The sequence below is a fragment of the Micromys minutus genome, assembly GCF_963924665.1.
Source record: "Micromys minutus genome assembly, chromosome: 23".
NCBI classification, from domain to species: Eukaryota; Metazoa; Chordata; class Mammalia; order Rodentia; family Muridae; genus Micromys; species Micromys minutus.
The window spans coordinates 4,031,277-4,052,756 of record NC_137958.1 but is presented as its reverse complement, the minus strand read 5'-3'; the positions used below and the strand labels follow the sequence as shown (position 1 = coordinate 4,052,756).

The window sequence follows — 21,480 nt, the reverse complement described above, 5'->3', positions numbered from 1 at the left end:
AAGAACCACCAACTTACATGAATGGTATTTACCTTGTTTATGACTGTTCTGACTTAGAAATGTTGGCGGTGGGCCAGCAGGTACATCACGGCTCTCACTTGCTATGGACCTGCAGCACGTAACCACTCTGAGTTTCAGCTTGACCTGAGCTTCATTAGGGCTCCTCTGTAGAACCATGGGGCAGCAACACCTATCAGGTAGGACTGTGGTCAGGACTCAAGAGGTGGTACCCAAAAACTACTAGAGGACAAAACCTGACCAAGGCACAGTCAGTGCTTAACCAATAGGCTCTCTGCCATGAAGGAGCTCACTAAAGAGAGGGACACAGGAAAACACACAAATGACTACATCTAGATTCTCGCTGCCACCAACAGTTCTTTGAGTCTGTTTTAGCTTCAAATCATTTTCCCATTCCAAAGAGCTCAGCCAAATGAATCACATTCTTTCGGTCATTGTTCAACAGGACAGGTCTAATTCACAGTCCAGCTACAAAGAGGCAAGGTGAGCCTGAAATGGGTCAGAAGAACCCTCAGCTATACAAAATGGCTGTAAAGGTGAAGCTAAGAGCCTGAGCTCTCCGAAGCCTGTGCTCAGGCAGGTGGGCTCCTCCTCACAATGTTCCCTTCTTCCAACTTTCATGCAACACTTTCTAATTACACTCACATCTCTGCAAAACCTATTAAACATGAAGGCAAACATTAAGGCCCTGATAAATCAACGCATCACCTAGCATTATCACTTCCTCTTTCCTATTTTTTTTAAACAGGTACTTGTGGAGGCCAGAGGCATTGGATTCCTCTACTGCTGGAGTTACTGTACTGTACGCCATCTGTCATGGATACTGAGACCCCATGTGGCTCTGAAAAAGGCAGTGAGTACTCTAAACCATGAGCCATCTAACTTCTAAGAGTGCTCTTTCAATAGTCACAATACTCAGAAGCCCAAATTAGTTCATTTCTCTTATATGCACGATCCATCATCAGATATTGTAGTGAATAACTTTTTAAGCTATTTGGAAAACTTTAATCTACCTTGAAGGGTGAAAAATACTCTACCTCTAACGTTAAAAGAATAATTACTGAAAGAGGTGTTTTCCAGTATGACAGAATAGTTGAAATGTATATATTCTGATAACATGGGCAACGGAGAAGCAGCTAAAGTGTGTCACTCTGTAGACTGTTTGCCTGGCATTCCCAGGGCTCTAGATTACACACACACACACACACACACACACACACACACACACGAACGAAAATCACAACAGTCTTTGTACCTTTGGTTGTATTCTTAATCATCCTCCTTCATTGCTACATTTTCACTAGTACACATATAATAAAGGGTATAATAAAACTGCTAAAACTGTAAATCTGGTATGTAGGTGACACTTACATCAACAGTGTTACATGTCCTCTGTAATGGGCTATCTATACGCCATTTTCAACAGGCAGAGAAGGTGCAGAAAGAACTGATATTCTTCACAGCCTAGGAAGGCATTCCCCCAGTACTTATTTACATATATGTATGTGTAAACAGTGAGTAATGCCCTTGCCATCAAGTACTACCGGGTTCTCCCAAAGTCCTTCTCTCCGCCACCAAAATCTCTGTACCTGCTATGAACTCCAAAGCTAATTGCAAACGTGTGTATAGCAGGTGTCAGTGACAATACTTCAAACCTATATACATTTTACTTTTGGAGGCCTGTACTTCTGTAACCAAACTTAAGTGCAAAGGGACAACTAGTGGGGTCAAAACTTTTAAGACAGCACCATAAATGGCTACCAACTGAGGCGTCATCCCAGGAAAAAATCCAGATGTTTGGAGTTCTGGTTAAACAGTGGCCGGACATGGCTCAGTCATCATCTATCTAATGGCCACTTCAGGTAGGGGAGGATCTTCCATCAGAGTTGGAAGTGCCATAATTTTTTAAGCACAGATAAGCACCGTGTCACCCCTTTGCTTTGTTGATAGCAACCCCTGATACACATTCATTTCTTTTTCCAAATATCTCCAACTTTTTCCGCCTTTGGATCTCAGAACATATCCCCAGCTTCCATCCTACCCGGACGGAGCTGCAAGAGCAAGCTGTCAAAGGTGTACTCACAGGGGAGCAGCAGGGCCAAAGCAACCATGCCACTGAAGCACCAGGGACAGAGGGTGGAAAGCTTCATCCCTGACTGACACGCTGCCCGAATTCACTGTGCTTCTATGCTAACTGAAGGGAAGCCAACCAGATCTCATACTAGGATAGCTGAAAAAGGGAAATGAGGGAAGGAGAGAGAAAAGTATGAGAGGGCTGGGGAGGGGCAGAGGCTTCTTTGCGTGAGGAACAAGCAAAGACCAGAATAAGAAAACTAAAAAGAACTCCAGGAAGGCTGCCATGAAAGACCCTAGGAAGCACCAGGATGGGCTGACTATAGTCACATGACTATCCTGTAAGACCAGACTAACTATTGCACCAAGCCCCACTCTTGCCAGCCTCTGAGTTGCTTTAGAAAGCAAGAATGAAGCATGCTAAACTACTAAGCATCTGAGAATCAGCAGAAAATTTAGCAGTTATACAAGACCGAACAAAAACCTCCAGTTATAATCTGAGAATTATGTCCTAGGGACTTTCTGATCTTCTGTGAAAATTGCAGACAGTGCCTAAAGGCACCTTTTAAAATATTACTGTAACTAGACAGTCTGCTAAACCCACACAATGACATATCTGCCCTTCACTGATGCTACTGGAGATGGAGTGTGTCTTCCAAAACAGGAATCTAAGCTCTGGTTCTAGTTCTTCGGAATGTGACCTTAACTCAGTTTAATTAAAAAAAAAAAAAAAAAAAAAAAAAAAAAAAAAAAACTTTTACAAATAATCAAAATAAAATGATGCTGTTGGATAGAGTAGCACATGGAGCACGGGGAGCAGCAACCTCTAACCCCAGTACTCAGTAAACAGAGGCAGGCAGATCTCTGGGTTTTAGGATAGCAAAGACCTGTCTTCAAAAGCAAGTAGGCCCTAATCCAATATAAAAGGGGTTCTCATAAACAAGAGATATGTAATGGATACATACACAAAAGAAGGTGGAGACAAAGAAAACAAAACAACCCTAGCAGAGAGCCTTGCTCTTGGCTTCAGTCAATCCTGAGACAACGAATTTCTATTGTTCAAGCTACCCAAGCCCACACTTTAATATAAGGCCCTCACACACACACACACAGTATTACATCAGAATATTAGAGACTACCTATGAGTCTACTCCAATGCAAGCAAATAATCTGAACTAATCAATGAGAATAAGATGCATATTTCTCACATAAAACTCCAAATTCACAGGTATTACACTCTCAGAAATGACATGGGTAATTCCCCCCCCCTTTAGATGTCAGCTGGGACAATAATTTCTAGAACACAGAAACTCCTCGCAGGCTAGCAGGATGGCTGGAGTAACACTGGTACAGAGAGATGGAAGTTGGGGATCAGAGAACGGGGATGGGGTGAGGCTTTTATACCCAGCACAACAGCAAATCAGTGGAGACAGACCCTGCCTTAACAATGTGTACATAAAGAACCAAGTCCTGGAGAGTTGTTTTCTGACCTCCACACACTCAGTGAGATACATCCTCCCCAAAAGATAAATGAATGAATGAATGAATGAATGAATGAATGAATGAATGATAAATAGGAGCTGATAGGAGCCCAAGAGCTGGCTCAGCAGTTAAGAGAACTTGTTGCTCTTGCAAAAGGGTCTAGGTTCAATTCCTAGCACCACATGGTCTCTCACAATCATTCATGATTCCAATTCCAGGGAATCCAACACTGTCTTCTGGCTTCCATAGGTACCAGGCACATATATGATACACATATATACATGCAGACACATAAACATTTTTTATTAAATTTATTTTTCACTTTACAACCCAATATCAGCCCATCCTTTCCTCCCAGTACCCTTCTCATGTAAGTCCTTCCCCCATTCTCCTTAGAAAGTGAAGACCCCCCTCTGGGTACAAGCCCCCCCACCATCCATCCCCGCCCCCCCCCAAACTTTTTATATATGAAAAAAATACAGATAAGGTTTTTAGTAGAGAAAACTGAAATACACAACCTCACCCTGGTGATGAAGACCAGGACCACCATTAAGTCAGTACCTACAGCTGCAGATAAGGCCCCGTCCTGTGATGGAACTTTACTCTATATATTAGAATAAATGAGTGGCTAAGAATATTTCATTAAAAAAAAATAACTTTAGAACCAAAATGTATCAGCATATATTAATCGTGCAAAATAACTGATTCATCTTGGCATTTTCTCATGATGCTTTTGGTACATGGTTCTCTGTTGTCTCTTGTTGGAGACCTGCCTGCCTGCCTTCACCCTTGGCTATGGCTGATATTAGATGAGGGTGTGAGTTAAAAGCACACCTACCTGGAAGTCAGGTGTGGGCTGGGGAGAAAAATGCAAAAGCTCAGAGAACAAAGATGAAAACTAAGAATGGATCACTGCATAGTTTAGAGCAGGAGAGACAAAAATGGAAGACAACTTAGGATGTATAAGCCACCACTTAACATCTCACAGGTCTGGCTGATAAAAACAGAGTTGAGACAATGCACACTACTCAGCAATACATGGAGGGACACAAGAAGCAAATGAAGATATGAAATGGGACAGTCGAGTGACAGTGTTCAGTTACAGCTAATAAAATTAACTGTTACACCTAATAAAGTTAATAAGAAGCGAGATCCCTGAGAAACTGGCTGAGGAAAGCCAGCCACTGCTCCACAACCCCACAAGGTCTGCTCTTCTGAAAGCCACTGTCTACACACCAAAGGTATAAAACTTACACTGGACGGCAGGTTCTATTCAAAGTCTGTGTCACTCTACGGAAGGAAAAGCACATTACAAATTCTAACCTTGAAGAATAAGAAAAAGTGCTGTCCTATAAACAGCTTTTGAAAAGCTCATGTTCCCAGAGCGGTCTTCCCCACCACACCACCTTACTCAATTGTGACCCTAATAATCCGAAAGAATTCCAAAACTACCAGCAGTCAGACACTGCCTTGACTTTGCAGAGGTGGGACAAGTAGGCAATGTGACCATTTTTGATATGATATACAAGTTAGCGATCTACTTTCTTTCCTTATTTCTTAGTAACGTCACTAACAGCCATTGAGGCAAAGGACTCTAAAGGCCCTGAGATGGCTCAGCAGGCACTTGTCAGCAAGCCTGACGACCTCAGATTCCTGGAACCCACGTGGTAGAAGAACTCTGGCTCCAGAAGTGCACACCTACAGTTTCCCAAATCAGTAAATGTAGAAAACTGTTTTCAAAAGACTCAAGTACAGTCAATGAATCCAATTAGAAAAGAAATGCTGTTCTAAGTCACATCACATGGCATAGATCTTACAATGTAATAAAGTCTTCCAACACATTCTTGGGGTTGTTTTGGTTTTTGCTTGGTTTTGAGAGAAGGTCTCACTCTGTACCCCAGGCTAGCTAATCGTGAAAGTAGTGAGCTCCTTCTGCCTCTGGATCCCAAAGTGTTGGGCTTACAGCTGGATAAGCCTCTTCCATCTCCTTCCAGACTGTAACAACAGGGGTAGAGGTGAGGAAGACTGACTAGAAAGGACAGGGTAGTAGTATTCTGGTCATTCCACCAGCACGTATGGGTTGCTACTGATAGTTAGGGATCTCTACTGACTTCATGTGGTCCCTGAGAGTGACTGAGTGGTTTTCCCTCATATGGAGGACAGAAATGTGACGTGCTTAGATATTAAATACCTGCTGTGGCTAATCAAGTTTGCTGTGCAACCATGAAAACCTGGGCTCAGATTCCACCACCACTAATCTCTCACACCTGTTACCCAGCTCTGGGCAACTGCAGTCAGACTTGCTGCTTAGCAGAGTAACTAAATATATGACTTCTAGGTTCAGGGAGAGACCCTGTCCCAAAAGAATATGGAATAAGGGAAGAGAGGAGGACCTGACTCCTTTATCTGTTTATATGAACACAAGTGCACACATTCACCTATGACATGGTAGGGGAGGTAGCTCCCCAAACTGGGTAACTGTTAGCAAAGTGAGTAAGAAAATTTACTCAAGCACTTTATTACAGGGGGCTGAAGATATGGCTTAGTTGGTAGAGTACTTGCCTGGAATACACAACGCACTGAGTTCAAGTCCCAGAACCATCTAAACCAATTATGGTGGCACATAATACACAGTGAGTTCAAGATCTGAACTATCTGTATGAGACTTTCTCAAAAACATATAAACTATTATCAAGACATCACCAGAGTGTTATCACTCTAGGGTGTACCTTCCAGGTCTTCTCCATGTTCAAGGAGACATCATTTACACAGAATTCAGCCAACTGAAGCCCTGACTACAAAGCTATGAGCTATTCGGCCACAAAGGTGATAGGTCCTAGGACTCCACGCCTAAGACAAAAGTATCAACTTACACAGCAATGAAGGGAATCAGAGCTAAAAGCAAAGTTCCAAAGAAACTCCAGCAACACTGCCTACCAACTGATAGAGGAGATAAGCATCCTACAGCCCCACCCCTAAACAAAGTGACGGGCCCTGGGGTCAGAGAGAGAGTACCTAAGGGAAGCAGCCCAGTATACCTCTCAGCAAGAATGATTCCAGGTCCATGTTCCATTTATGAACTATATTGTGCATACAATCAGAAAGAACAGCTGCAGTGACCCATGCTATATTTAAGTAGAACATTAATATTTAAACACAACAAAAATGTCCACCGTAATGTTCCCTGGCCTAACCTTTGACCACCTGTGACCTGTGGTAGCACCAAGATTATCCATCCACGACATACCATACAAGAAAATGTGATGACTTCATTTCAGGAAGACCCATTGGCTGCCGGTGACCTACAAGGACAAAGTGCTTTCTGCTTCTTCCATTCATTCGGGCAGCCCCAAGCAAAGCTCTCCTAAAAGCCAGCCTCTGTGCTGGGTAATGAACAGCTACTGGAGGCTTGCCTGCAGGGTTTCTGTGCCCAGTGCAGGGGACAGTCCAGTCAGTAAACCAAAACGCACAATGCTAAGTGAAGAGAACAGGCACACAGCAGTTCAAGAAACAAAGCTCCAGCCTTTATCCCTTCATCTGCTTAACTGCACTTGGCGTTCAAGGGTTTTCAAAGGCTCCCATTTGCAGAGCCTCTTCAAGTCTAGAGCCTCCCTGTTGAGTTTCGATGTTGCCAGATGAGAAAAGTAGAAGCAACCGTTTCATTTCTAGCATTTCTACAGCTATTCTGCTACTGCCTCGAACATGAAGATCCTTGGGTCAGATAAAACACAATCGAGAACACATTTAACTGGGAGGAGGAAGCCCGTAGGTGGTTACCCACGGGCAATGAGAGGGCGCACAGGGCAGGGCAGCCCAACAAGGGCTAAAACACCTGTTTCCTCCCACACCTGGTATGTGGCCGTGCTAACCCAGTCCAGCATCACCTGCCACCAACGTCAGATCAGCACATAAACTGGTAAACTATCCAAAATAGATTTTTAAAGCCTGTGTTATCATAACGTTTTAAATTAGTGAGGAGAGGTTCGGGAACAACTTAACCAGCATCCGGACTGCTGGGCAAAAGAGCTTCAGCGGCAAGCAAGAGACTCAGTTTCAATTTTTAATTTTAAGTCTCAGAGATGCATTAAAAATAAGTGTGGCCGCCTGTTCAGTAATCCCTCAGAGCCTCTCCAAGTATGCAGCGTTCTAGTACTTTCTGGTAGCGAGGGCGATCTTCCTAAGTCTTGTTCTGCATAATCATGTCTCCAAATGGCCATCCTAAATTTGAATGAAAATATTTTTCTTATGCCAGGGTGGATCCGCGGCGCTCAAAACTGGGCCGTAGAGCAAGCGACCAGGACCTTCCAGTGCCCCAGGGGGTCGCCGGCAGCAGGCTACTCACATCTGAACTCGGTCCACGGCCTGCAGGAGGCGGCGGCGGGCAAGCCAACGGCCTGAGGGAATAACTGCACCTCGCCAGCGCCGGCCGGGGGATGACCGCGACCGCGCGCCGGCGCCCCCCTCCCCCAGGCTCGGGGCTGCGGTCCCCGGCCGCGCCGCGCAGGGCCCCGAGGAGCGCTGCCGACGTGGGGAGGTCTCCGCAGACGCCCGCGCGTCCTCAGGCGGCGCGGCCGCGGCTACGTGGCCCACGCGAGGCGAGGCGAGGCCGCGAGCGGGGACGCGGCCCCCGGGAACCCCCGGCGCTGTCTCCGGCCCGCTTACCTGCGGCACCGCGCGCGGCTCTCACTCGGTGGACTGTCGTGCGGCCCGGGCGGGCTGCGGCGAGAAGCGGGCGAGCAGGGGGCGGAGCCGCCGCCTCCGGAGCCGCGGGCCACAGCCGAGCCCGCCGGGCCTCATGAATGGGACGCTGCGGCGGCGGCGGCGGCGGCCGAGCTGGCAGGAGACTGCGCGCACGCCCCGCCCCGCCCCGGCCACGTGACGCGAGCTCCGCCCCCGCCGGCCGCGCGCCGCGAGCCCTGGGCCCCGCGGGGAGAGGGCGGCTCGACGCCGGCGCGGGCCTCGGGAGAGCGCTTTAAAAAGTTTCCTCCGGTTCTCATGGCAACCTTGCGGTGCTGCGCAGGGCTTCAGAGCCCAGCTGCCAAAAAGAGTGCAAACGGTCTGCTGCATAATGGTGTAAAAGCGTTATCCCCGCGTACGCAAGTGCACCATCACGGGATCACTGCAGAACCCGTATCTTTTCCTTATTTACCCCTGGAGCTCAGTGATAACACCTCCTACTTAAAAGTGCATTTTAACGACGGCAGCTGTGCGTGTTAGTGACGTGTGCTGCTTTTTGTCTGGTTTTTCTGCAGCCGGTCCTTTCAATAGAATTAGACTTCCTGAAGCTTGTTAATGTCTCTGTGTGCACCGAGAGCGTCAACATACACAGCTTCGGGGCCGCTGAGCCATGCATTTATACAAACTTCGGAATGGGCTTGGGCGCTGCAGTTTCTTTGCAACAATGAAGCCTGGTGGACTAAGGCTATGCTGGGACTCTGGAAACCTCTAATTTTCCCGCCCAAGTACCACCGCGTGACGCTCAACCGTGTTGCCTCAGTAGAAACTAAACCCGACAGAGACACCGAGGCATACTGGGATTTCTTACTTCAGCGTGGCTTTTCATCTGATTCACCAGTGAAAGTTTTTTTTTTTTTTCTTCAAGGTTGAAATGTTCAAGGGATCTTACTCCACTGTGGGGACGTGCAATTAAACCCCAAGAACCCAGTCGTCAATCTCCAAACCGATGCCCTGGAAACAGTAACATCCTCCTGATGGGGTGCTCTGAGTGCTACAGATTCCCACAGAGAGCCCAATGGGGCTTGCCTTCGGGACTGTAGAAAATGCTGTTACTGTTTGCTTTTTAGCTTTCATTCTCCATCTTGACTTTTCCTGTTTCTCTCGGGATAGTTTCATTACCTCCTACCTTGGGAGGGTGGGAAATATTCTCAAGCTTCCTTCCTTTCAGCAGGAAGCGCCAGATAACCCACCCTTCCTCTGTCACCACCCCCTCTGGGGTTTGACACCTTACTCAGAAGGCTTGGTTCATGGTTCTAGTATTTTCCTCATTCTCTGGTGGCTGCCTGATTTATACTACTACTGAGACAGAGTGGGAACTAATTAAATATTCGTTGACTGTCCCTCGACTTCCTGCACCTGATACCTGTAAAGTTGGGGCACACCCAACTCCCGTCTGCTTCCTGCCCAAATCTCTCCTCGCCTTCTGACCCCTTCCAGGTCATGGCCAGGAATCTCCCCCACCAATGATGTCTTCTAGTCTAGATGTATCCTCCTTTTCCTTGCCACCCCTAATGTAGTTTGGCTCAAGATGTTTTTAACTCTGGAGTTTCGTGCTGTCTTGATGTTCTGTTACAGAACGGACATCTCTCCGTGTACCGCAGCCTCCCGTTACAAGCCACGGAACAGCATATTCTTACTGATTGGCAAAGTTATCTCTGTTCATCTGGTGTCCGTTTCCTTTTTGCCCAGGTAACACTCTTCACAATTAAGAAGTGGAATTAATAGGCATGCTTTGCTAAACCATTATAAAATGTTTCTAGGTAGCACTGAAACTCATCATTGTTGGGTAATGTAAAAAGAATAAAAAGTCAGTGTATCAAGAAAACCAAAATTACAGTTGCTAAGGTTTTGCATATCTTATTACAGTGGCTCCTTGATTTTAATATTGGAAATGGATGTTTTAAATATTAATAGCCCACAGTTTTCAATATAAGTGTAAGTTATTTTAGCTAGTGTTTACATAAGGTGTTTTCTGTGTCAAACAAACCCTGGCTCCTGACAAATTTTTAAAAATGTAGTGCACATCTTCTCTAATCTGATCTCCATCAAACTCTCCCGTACCCGTAAGTGTGCCCCTAAACTTCTCTGTGTCACATATGTAAGCTTGTCATCTCAGATAGTGGACTTCAGAATACATGTAAACCATTCACAAATAGCAACTCAGACTTTAGTTAGGTTTAATTACCACAAAGGTGTGTTTCGTCCTAATCAAACATCTGGAGCTCACTAATGTGCGTCTGCTACCTCCCTGTGTAAACTCAGTAAATCTGAGGATTTAACGAGCTGTGAGATCTGTAAATAATCCACCATTTTCCTTCTTTCTATCTTAGGCAACACTCCCATTGTTCGAGCTACCCCCTTTTCCCACTGCACCACCAGACCCAGCTACCTGGAGCACCATGAAGCTTCTCCCTTGAAAGCCTGTCCTCCTCCACCCATGATACTCCCTAGGTTAAGTCACCAAGGCCCTTCTCAGCGTCAAACATGGTGGACCTTTTGGGACCACCATTTCCTTGAAGCTCCTTCCTCCTTTCGCCAGCTGAACACCTCTGAAATCTATGTGCTTGTGCTGGGTGGCTTTCACAGTGATGTCAGATGCTAGTCCACCCTTTACACTCCTCTTTGGTTCAGAATCTTATATCCCAGCTAATGGCAGTAGCAAACATTTAGTCACCTTTGTCAGATCTGGGGAAGAGTCTCGATTCCAGTACTGTCACCACACCTGCCTCCTACCTCAGCGCCTCTGTCTAAAGTTCTCTGCAGAATGGCCACAATAGCTCCATGTCACATCCTCTTCCGCTGACCAATATTCAGCCTCTCCCTGGCTGCAGTAAATCTGTCTCCCTGAAAGTCCAGAAGGGCAAGAGAGCTGTCTTCCCATCTCTGCAGCCAGTAGCGCTAACCACCTGCCCTGGCTGTCTTCCCTTCTCTGCAGCCAGTAGCGCTAACCACCTACCCTGGCTGTCTTCCCATCTCTGCAGCCAGTAGCGCTAACCACCTACCCTGGCTGTCTTCCCATCTCTGCAGCCAGTAGCGCTAACCACCTGCCCTGGTGTGGGCAGATCTGTCCTTGCCAGTCTTTTGCCTCCCTTAGGATCACATCTGCAGTGCTCCCCTTTGCTTCAGTTTTCTCTCCTGGTCTACGTGCCTCTGCCAGTCCTTCTGCAGTGTGGTAGCTTTTTAAATATTAACTTCCATATTCTTCCCCTCACTCTCAGCTTTACAGGAATCCAGCAGGCACGCTGCTCTGCCGGGGAGATGAAAAGCAGAAGTCATCTGTAAGAAGTTTCCTTCCTGTCTCTTATTTCCCAGACTCTAAAAACACGGAAGAACTCAGGTCAAGAGGGAGAAAATGCGTCTTTCAATCCTGAAAGAGAGCTTTCTCTGGCGTTAGGAGGAAAGCTCCTATGCCCTCCTGCCTGGCAGCTCTGAGGACAGGGTGAGGTAGGGAACGCATCTCTAGAAAAGCAGCTTTTCTGTCCCTGGCTTTGACTTTCCCTGGGTCACATGGCAGCCTGGGATTTCCTACACCACAGGCCTAGCACTTTTTGTAACTATATTCAACTTAAAGACAGGAGTGACTCAAGTCAGTTCCCACAGCTTGTAACTAGTGGTGCTGAAAGTGTCCTCAAGACTCCATGACTCTAAAAGCTGGTTTTGGAAAGATATACTTAATTTCCAATTGATTCACAATAGTGGGAGATTTTAGATTTTAGCTTTTCAATACATTTGTAAGGAGTGTAGTGATAAGTCAGAAAACGGGCCTGTTTCATTCCTTTGTCTTAGGAACAATCATCGATGTCAACCATAGTCAGAACTCTAGAAGCTCTTTCTCCTACCCGGCTACACTCCCGTCCTAGTCAGCCCCCCTTTCTCCATCCCCATCTCCCACATTCCCTCCTGGCTTCTGTAAACACTGTGTCCACTTACTCTCCAGTCCTGAAGAGCTCAGCATTAGCTTTCAAGTGTAAGGAAGAATGTTCCCCAACCTGTATTTTTAGCCACTAGTTTCACCTCTCCCGTGGCTTCTCCTGCCCTTCCCCAATCAATGACTCTTTTTCTTAGGCTTGTAGCTGACCACACAGAGGTAACAATCTTAGCTCTACTTCTGGGCATACTGGACAACCAATAAACACTGATGAACAGTAAAGATGGGCTTATCATTCTAGAAATATGCTTGTCCAGGGGTCCTTTGTCTCTAAAAGCAAAAAATTCAAGATCTCTGCATGGCTCCAGGGACATACCTTCCTATTGTGGCAAGGGAATGGAAACAGACAGACAGACAGAAATCTGGGACTGGGTGATCTGGACTCTCAGTTGGAGAAACTGTAGCACCCAGAAAGCACAGCATGTTTATTATAGAGCTGAACATGGATGTGGGGTTGTTGCTTACAGCTGATCAAAGAGGTGGGGCTGTTACATACAGATCAACAAGGAGGCTGTGGATATAGCTGGATAAAGGAGATACATTACATTGTGGCCTGGGTTGAGGCAGCCTCTGTGGGGAGCAGTCTTCAGGCCCTGACTGTCTCAGAAGAGAAAGCCACAGGGGACATCTTCTGTGCTCACTGTCAACATCCATACAGACACCAAAAGGGAGCCCTTTGCCATTTCCCTTGGGTCTACAGATAGGATCTTTTGTATGGCTGATCCCCTAACAACAACCTACACATTTACTCAGCGTCCCACACGCTCAAGGCTTCCTCCATGCCCCACACAAGGTGAGATGTTTAAAATATATTCCAGAAAAGTCTACGCATTGCCAAGAAACTAAGCAAGACAGGATGGAGGCCAGAAGGCAGAAGGCAGAAAGTCAGCTTTGGCCTGAAGGGCATTTACTAACCCTGAATTTGAACACCGCTTCCTGCAGCCCCAGGTATCTTACAGGGCAAAAGGAAAAGATACCCTACAGTTAACAAATGACCAATAAAATAGATCCAGAAGCAAAATAAAAGAATGAGGAAAAAATCATTTTTTCACAAGCCTACTCCAAAACCTCACTAAAGTTGATATATGTAAGCCATAAAACAAGCCCATAAGCATTTTGAAAAATATAGGTCACACCAACTAGAGTCTCTGACCATAAAGCAACTGAGACAAGCAACTAGCCTGGTGGTTCATGGTTATAATCTCTTGGGTTCTCTTAGGAGGAAAGGCAGGAGGCCAGCTTCATTCTTGAAGCCTTATCTCAAATGATAATAAAATAATTGAGTTAGAATTAGAGAGATAAAAATAACTAGACAAACTGATTGGTCAGTAAACTGGTGGTCAAGGAACAGAGCGGTTGGGAAACACTGCAAAGGTTACAGATCTGATACAATGTATCGAAGTTTCGGAGCAAAAAAAAAAAAAAAAAAAACTGAACAAGTAATTAGTAAGAATCGTAAGAGAAACCTTCTTAACTGTTAAGAGTTTAAAGGTTAGAAAAAGAACAACAAAGTCCAGTAGAATAAAGCAATAAAGATGAAAGAATAGAAGTGGAAACAACACAGAGAGCAGAAGGAACACCTGCCCCAGTGTATCTAAGACTCATAAGTTTACAAACCTGTGGAAAACAAGGATGAAAAAAAAAGGAACTTACCGATGTGACTAATGTAAAACTATAATCACACACAATCTAGAAATTGCAAAGAGAATGTGGTGGATTTTTTTCATGTTAATTAATTTGAAAACTAGATGAGGAAGTCGCGACAGAGTCATAATCATGTAAGAATTTATATCAGTAGATACTTTCTGGAAGGAAAAATCCAGGCTGAAACTGTTTTGCAAAGGCTTCGTGGTCAAACACTCAAGGGTGAGAAATTCCAATCTCCTGAAAGCTACCCCGAAGTGCAGGATGGGGGGGGGGTGCTTCTTTTTCAGTCCTACTCCTTGGAGCTAGTGTATCGGCACACCAAAATCTGACCAGAGGAGTATGAGAAAGAAGAAAAAGAAAAAGGTCCAATTTCACTCAAATATAGATGCAAAACCCCAAATGAAATCTTAGCAGTTTCAACCTGGCCAAACTAACTTCTTGGAGCAGACAAGATGGGCTACAGTGACAAAGCCAATTAATGTCCTCCACCACGTCAAAGAGTTGGTGATCATCCAAACAGAACCAGCCTTCATTATCTACCCAGGGAATTCACCTGCTTCTACCTCCCCAAGTACCAGGATTAAAGTCCTTAGCCGCCACAGCTCTCAGAAATGCTTTTCTTGATAAATGGCATTTATCAAATCCTTCAGTAAATATCATAAGTTACCCTTCCTTTGAAAAACAGGCACAAGTGTTGTGTTATCTACATTTTTTTTTCTCAGTGTGGTATGAGAGGACCAAAGTGGAGGAGTAAGGTAAGAGGTAAAATAGATCCAGATCTGCAGTGGGGAAGCCACAAGGAGTGTGGAGTATGCAACTATGCAAAAGAATGCATACTTAAAATAGTGCACACATTGCAAGCCGTTACAATGTTGCTGGATGCCAGTGTCAGCATATAAAATCACTAGCATTTAAAAACAGTGGTATTGCATAGGGAGGTTTTGTTTGGTTGTTTTAAAGATCCTGTTGTGTGTCATGTTCTCCGAGACAAACGGCCATCTTCATCAGACCAGCTGTGCCTACTTGCAAAAAGTCCAGCACCGTTGCGTTTGTTGACATTCCCCCAGGGTATCAGGAGGAAGGGCAGAGAAGGCCGTAGAACCCTGACCATGCCTCTCAACTAGCTATTAGCCATTTTGTTCTAACAGCATGTGGCCTTAGTAAGGGGCTGGAATATACAGGAGGGAATAGAGGAGGGGCTCCATCTTAGAAGCCACTGGGAAATCGTTTTCAATGGTATGAAGACCTTCAGGTATAGATGCTTAGAAACCACATTCCTACCCAGCATCCCTTACTCGTATGTAGTTCTTTCTATAAATCGACCTAAGAAACTCATTGGTGCCCCTGAGTACAAGTGTAACTGTACTTTGGCTTGGCATTGGGAGTTTAGGATGAGGGGCAGACATTGCTTACATCTTCCATAGGGAAGACACTTTAGCAACAGATCTATTAGAAAGATATAAAAAACAAAAACCAGATATGTAGGGACAAATCTGACAGAACGCATGTCTGACCTTTGTAAAGATCATTCTGAAACCTCACTGAAAATTTATGAGGAAGACCAAAGGACATGATAGTGTGTGTGTGTGTGTGTGTGTGTGTGTAGTTGTGAGTCTGTATTACAGAGGCTATAGGTATGAGGGGTGGATGTAAAAACCTTGGGCAAACTCCGCCCTGAGCTACACTCTGCTGCTGAGCTAACACTCTCTGCCCTTGGTTTTATGAAACAGGGTTTTTCTTTGTATCTCAGGCTGACCTTGAAGTTATGATTTTCCTGCCTCTGCCCCTTGAGTGCTTGGGATTATAGGGATGTAACATTAGACCCTAGATCTTTATAATTCCCCTACGAAGTCAATGGTATTACACAGAGGTCCATTCTTCCAAGAACATCTTAAAGAAAATAAAAGTAAGAATTACCTTGTAGCTATCATAATTTTAATAAGAAGTCAGGATTGTGTTGGTCTGGGACAGACAAAAAGATTAAGTCAGGGAAGGGGAGTGAGAAAGGATAATGGAGACTGAATTTGACCAAAGTACATGACTTTGTCCTAATGAAATCCATAGTTTTGTACAATGATTATGCGCTATAAACACAATAGAAAAGCCCATGGCAAACACATGAGCAGGCACTGGGAATTCAGCTTAGCTGGTAGACTGTTTGACTCATACGGATGAAACTTTGGGTTTAGTTCCAGAACTTCAATACTAGACAAGGAAGGGGAGTATGCCTGTCATCCCATCACTTGGACAGTAGAGGTGAGAGGATCAGAAATCCAAGGTCATCCTCAGCCACTTAGTGAGTTTGAGGCGGTAAGCTACTTGAGACTATGAGACTCTGTGTGTGTGTGTGTGTGTGTGTGTGTGTTTAGTAGGCCTGGGAGACAAACAGAGAGACAGGGAGAGATTGCATTTTTAAGAAGACCTGTGCATAGCTATGTTAGTTGGCTTGATTTAGGTGGGCAGGGCAGAGAAAACCCGGAGTCAATGTGTATTGTTTAACATCACACAACTATGGCAAGAACCTCAGCCTTAGACCTATGGGGAAAAGGCAAAGCCTTCCCTTTAGGTGAAGCTCAGATGGGCAGCAAAGCCTTTTTGTATGGATGTTGATAGTGTATGCAGGAAATCTCCACCATAGCTTTCTCCCTATCCCCTGCCATATTTATGGCCTGAAGACTGTTTCTACCAAGATTAGCTAAATTTGCCTCCTTGGTTCGGTTGTATATGGCTGTATTCCACAAACCCTGCCTCCTTTCTTAGCTATACACAATATCCTGTTCAACGGTATATAAAATATACAGTTTATTTTTTCTCTGAGCTTCCCAGTGTCCAACTGCAACTTTGTGTGTGTTGACATGTTTGTCTGTTTTTCGCTCCCTCACTGCCACGGGTGGTTTGAATGAGAATGGCCTCCACAGACTTGTTTGAATGCTTGGTTCCCAGTTGGTGGAACAATTTTGGAAGGATTAGCAGGTGTGGATTAGCCTTGTTCAAGAAGGTGTGCCACTAGAGGCAGGGTTTGAGATCTCAGAAGACTGGCCTCATTCCCAGTTGGCTCTCTGCCCTGTGCTTACAGATCCAGAGATATGAACTCTTAGCTCTTCCTACCACCATGCCTTTGCTTAGCTATCATGGAAGAAACATAAAATGTAATAAAACACTATTAGATGGCCATTAGCAAGGTAAAATGTCAACTATCCAATGCCAAGACAATGATGTGGCCAACATAATCTCAGACAACACTGCTGGCGCCCACTCACATTGTAATGATTTCAGAAAACAGGTTGGTATTTCCTAGACACAAAGCTGTTCCAGAGCTGGATTCCTGCCCTGGGGAGTTAGTGCTTAGGACACAGAGAAGAACATAGAAGAAGCAGATCAGTCTGGAAGATACACGGTGAAGCAGAAGATTCTTTCTGTTCCATGATACATTGCTTACGGATGCAAGAAAAGGCAACAAACACTAGTAAGAGCAAGAAAATCAACAACAGCTTTCAGGAAAGAAGTAATCCCAGCACAGCACTTGGGAGGTAGAGACCAGAAAAGATCAAGAGTTCAAAAGAATAGCTTCAGCTACACCATGATTCTGAGGCCAGCCTGAGCTACATGAGCCGCTGTCTCAAAAAACAAAGAAACAATAAACAAACAAACACATAAATTAATACATAAACAAATAAATTAGTAAATTTCAGGAAAAGAAACAGGGAGGTTGCTGCAATCCGAAAAAGGTGCACCAAGTATCTCGGTACTGGTCCTGTGCTATTGCTTAGACTGTAGTGTTACATCTTTATTTCACAGTACAATTTAAGATCATTGGAAGACAGGAAAACTAATTAAATCAACACATCTCTACGGTTTTCTTCAAGTTATTGTATACCTTAAAGCTTTGTTAAGTATATTTAAGAATTTTCCTAACACCTTGCAAGCAATGGCTTTTTTTTTCAAACAGGGTGTTATACAATCTGTTTTGTAAGGAACCCTTCTAGATGATGAGGAAAGAGTTATGAAAATGGGTCAAACGGACAGGCACAAACAAAATAGCTGAAGCATGGAAGCTCTTTTACCAGGTCGTCTGCAGTTTACATCGCACATCTCCAGTGCGTTACGTGAGGGTCTCTGCTTCGGTTTTGTTCTCTGAATCTAGAACTGCACAGCATCAGGTACACTGGGCAAGTGCATTTCCTCTGCACTGCATTTTCAGTTCCTTTAGTTTTCTTTCATTGTATTTATTTATTTAAAATTATTTTACTTTATATGTGTGACTGCTTTGCCTGTCTATGCATCACGTGTATGCTGATGCTCGGGGGGTGGGGGTGGGGACAAAAGAGGGCATGAGATCCCCTGGAACTGAAGTTACAGAGGATTGTAAGCTACTATGTATGTGCTGGGAACTGAACCCAGGTCCTCTGGAAGAGGAGCAAATGCCCCTAACAACTGCATTGAGCCATCTCTCTCATCCTACTAATTTATAGGTAGGGTTTCCTATGGATTCCAGGCTGGCCTTGAAGTCTTTATACTCAAGGCCTAGAACACATGAGCCTCCTGCCTCAGCCACCAAATGCTGGAATTAGCCCTTGGCTTATCTGCTTTATTTCAGAATGGTGGTTATAATTCTTTGTCCCAAGAACATCTACCCTTCTCGTTATTCCGTGAGCTTACTTATTTTCACTGTCATCTTCCTCTAGTTCATAAAACTGGAGTCTTCAGAGACCAGCGTGTTGGAATCATTGCTGAGGTTGAAATCCCTGTAGATTGTCCGGTGGAATTCCTTGGGGGCATGTCTGGGGAAACTTATGCCATAGCCAGCACTTAGGACTATTGCCCTGCCCAGCAGACAGATCTGTCTATGAAAGGCTGAGCAGAATCTCTCAAAAAGCATTAGCTATTTGGAGCACCCGCTCCCTCCCATAGTTTTCAAGTAACCAGTATAAAGAAAAATGTCTGCTGCCAATTCTGTATAAGAAGGGGTATCAGAGCTGTGGTGACCTGTTTGGCTCCCGTTCTGAGTCACTTCATACTACATGGAACCATGTCTTTGAGGGTGTCCCTTGCCCTGGGTGACTCCATTTTGGGTGTAAATGCTGAGGCAGAATGACTCTGCAATTAACCAGCCACTATCTGTCCTGAACAGACCATTAGGTTCAGACTGATAACTTATTCATGTAAATAAAAGATAATTGACAATGAACTTATGAAATTAAGTCAGGAAGACATGGACACATGGGCTTATCAAAATCATATCATAAAAGCCAGGCCTGTGAGCTTATCAAGAATCCTAGATGCAACTCCTTTATCAAGGACTATAAAAGAAGGAGTACCCCAAAGCTGAGTCCTGGCAGCATTCTGACCCATCACCCAGTCACTCATTGCCGCAACTAAGGACCTCTGCCTCAGTTCCTGGGCTCCAGCTCAAGTTCAGTTTCTCCTGCCCAGGATATTTAGACCGATTCCCACTGCTTGCTACCTGAACTTCCCAACCTTGTACCCTGAACAAGTCTGTCTGTGGTTCTTCAAGCTTCCTAGCCAGTCCTATTCTGAGGCTTTTCCTAGTTGGTATTAGTTCATCCTCTCTCCTCCCTCCCTCTCTCCTTCTCTCTCTCTCTCTCTCTCTCTCTCTCTCTCTCTCTCTTCTCTCTCTCTGTAGGTATATGTATGTGAATATGTGTGTATGTGTGTAAATGTGTATGTGTAATTATGTGCATGTGTATGTGTGTCTGTATGTATGTATGTGTGTGTATGTGTGTGTTAAATATGTGTGTGTATGTGTGTTCTCTCCTCCAAGATATAACCCATGTGATACCCAGACTTTATCTTAGCTGAGAATGGAAAAGATAAAAGAAAAAGTACAAACAGGAAGGAACAAAGAAGAACAAAGCCACTAAAAAAAGCCACTCAGACCTACCGCCATATAAATTAGAAAAAAAAAATTTTAGCCATTCTGTAACAAATATGTATTCATGTGTGTGCCCCTGATACATTAGCCATTAACACTGAGTAAAAGAAACTGTGTTTGCCAATAGCCATGAATACCTTGGTGAATGTGCTGGTTGGTTTTTGTCAGAATGACACAAACTTAGACATACACAGAAGAAGAAATCTTAATTTTTAAAAAATGCCTCCATATGGTGGCCATTTTCTTAATTAGTGATTAATGTGGGAGGACCCAGCCTGGGGTGGTGCTCTACCTTGGGCAGGTGGTCTTGGCATCTATAGGAAAGCAGGATAAGCAAGCCATGGAAAGCAAGTCAGCAAGCAGCATCCCTCCATGGCCTCTGCTACTCCTTGCCTGCAGGTTCCTGTCTTGAGGTCCTGTCTGGATTCCCTTCGGTGACAACTGTGGCCCGAGGGTCCAGGCTGTAATAAAACATTTCCTTCTCAAGTTACTTTTGGTCATAGTGTTTCAGCACATCAATAGAAACCTAGATTAAGATAGTGAATTAGGCAAAATGTAAAATGAAAATGACCCAGCTTGTGAAGTTATTGTTACTCAATAAACTATGACACTGTGGAAAGACAGAAATGTGTTTCCTTCATAGCTTACTTCAACCAACAGCCTCAACAGGGTTCCACCCATTCAAAAAGGTATCCAGGGCAGAGATATAGCTCAAAGGGCAGTGCTTACGTCTTGTCCAAAGCCCAGGGGGAAGGGGAGAAAACTAATATACTGATATGAATATACTGACCACTGGGAAAATGATTAGAAGTCTGTCCTTTTTTCAAATAGATTACCACATAGCAATATAAATGATGTTTAGTCCTTGTTCACAGAAACTAAAGGTTGCTCCTGAAAAGCCCTGTGAGATTTTTCTGCTTGGCAGTAAACGCTTGTGTTTATATAATCCAACAACTAATGAAAAAATCATTTTATCAGCTAAGAGGGACAGGAATTTTAAGTGTCACTCACCTCAGAGAGAATGTGCCCACAGCAAGCATGGAGGGAATCAGCCATAATGCAGCCATGGTTCTTAGCCTGGCCAGAAACTCTGACACGTGAGTCTTAACTGCTGGCATCACTGGCTAATACCTAACTTCCTTTTCAAAACACTTCTTAATTTGAACGGAATGCTTGGACTGTTGCAACTTGTTTTTGAGAATGTGCTGTGGGAAGATGGGCATCTGGTCTCTGAACTTCTTCCTAAGAAACTTCCAGAATCTCCCTTTCTTCCTCGGGAGAGCTAGGGTGTGCTCTCACCAGGACAAGGCCTCATTGTGTTAGGCAAGCCATTTAACTTTGACAGCTTTGTGGTTTCCTCTTCTTCCTCCTGTCTTACCCTCCCCACCTCTCTCATGAAAGGTCTTCTCATCCATGTTTCTCCTGTCTCCCTTATAAGTCTCTAAATGGCTTATTCATGTTAGGGAGATGACCCAGAGAGAGTAGGGACAGATGGCTTTGCAGGCTGTCCTCTATTCTGCCCACTTTATCCTTTCTTGCTAAGAGATTCTTCCATTAATATCCCCCAGAGTTTGGGAGATAAATGTGGAGCTGCTTTACAGTGTGCATGCCTCCTAACTGATTGGTGAATACATGGTCACACCCTGAGCTACTTAGTTAACTGTTCACCATCCACAAAGGTTGATGAGGAAAGAGCGTACTC

General features: G+C 44.6%; 1 protein-coding gene across 1 annotated transcript in view; it reads right to left on the bottom strand.

The window, feature by feature from the left end:
* The window catches only part of LPIN2 (lipin 2), a 68,876-nt gene extending 60,510 nt beyond the window's left edge, over nucleotides 1–8,366 (bottom strand). Inside the window, exon 1 of the mRNA XM_080936132.1 lies at nucleotides 8,236–8,366. The gene's annotated coding sequence lies outside the window, so the exon portion shown is untranslated. The remainder of the gene's footprint in view (nucleotides 1–8,235) is intronic.
* Between the last annotated feature and the right edge of the window lie 13,114 nt (nucleotides 8,367–21,480).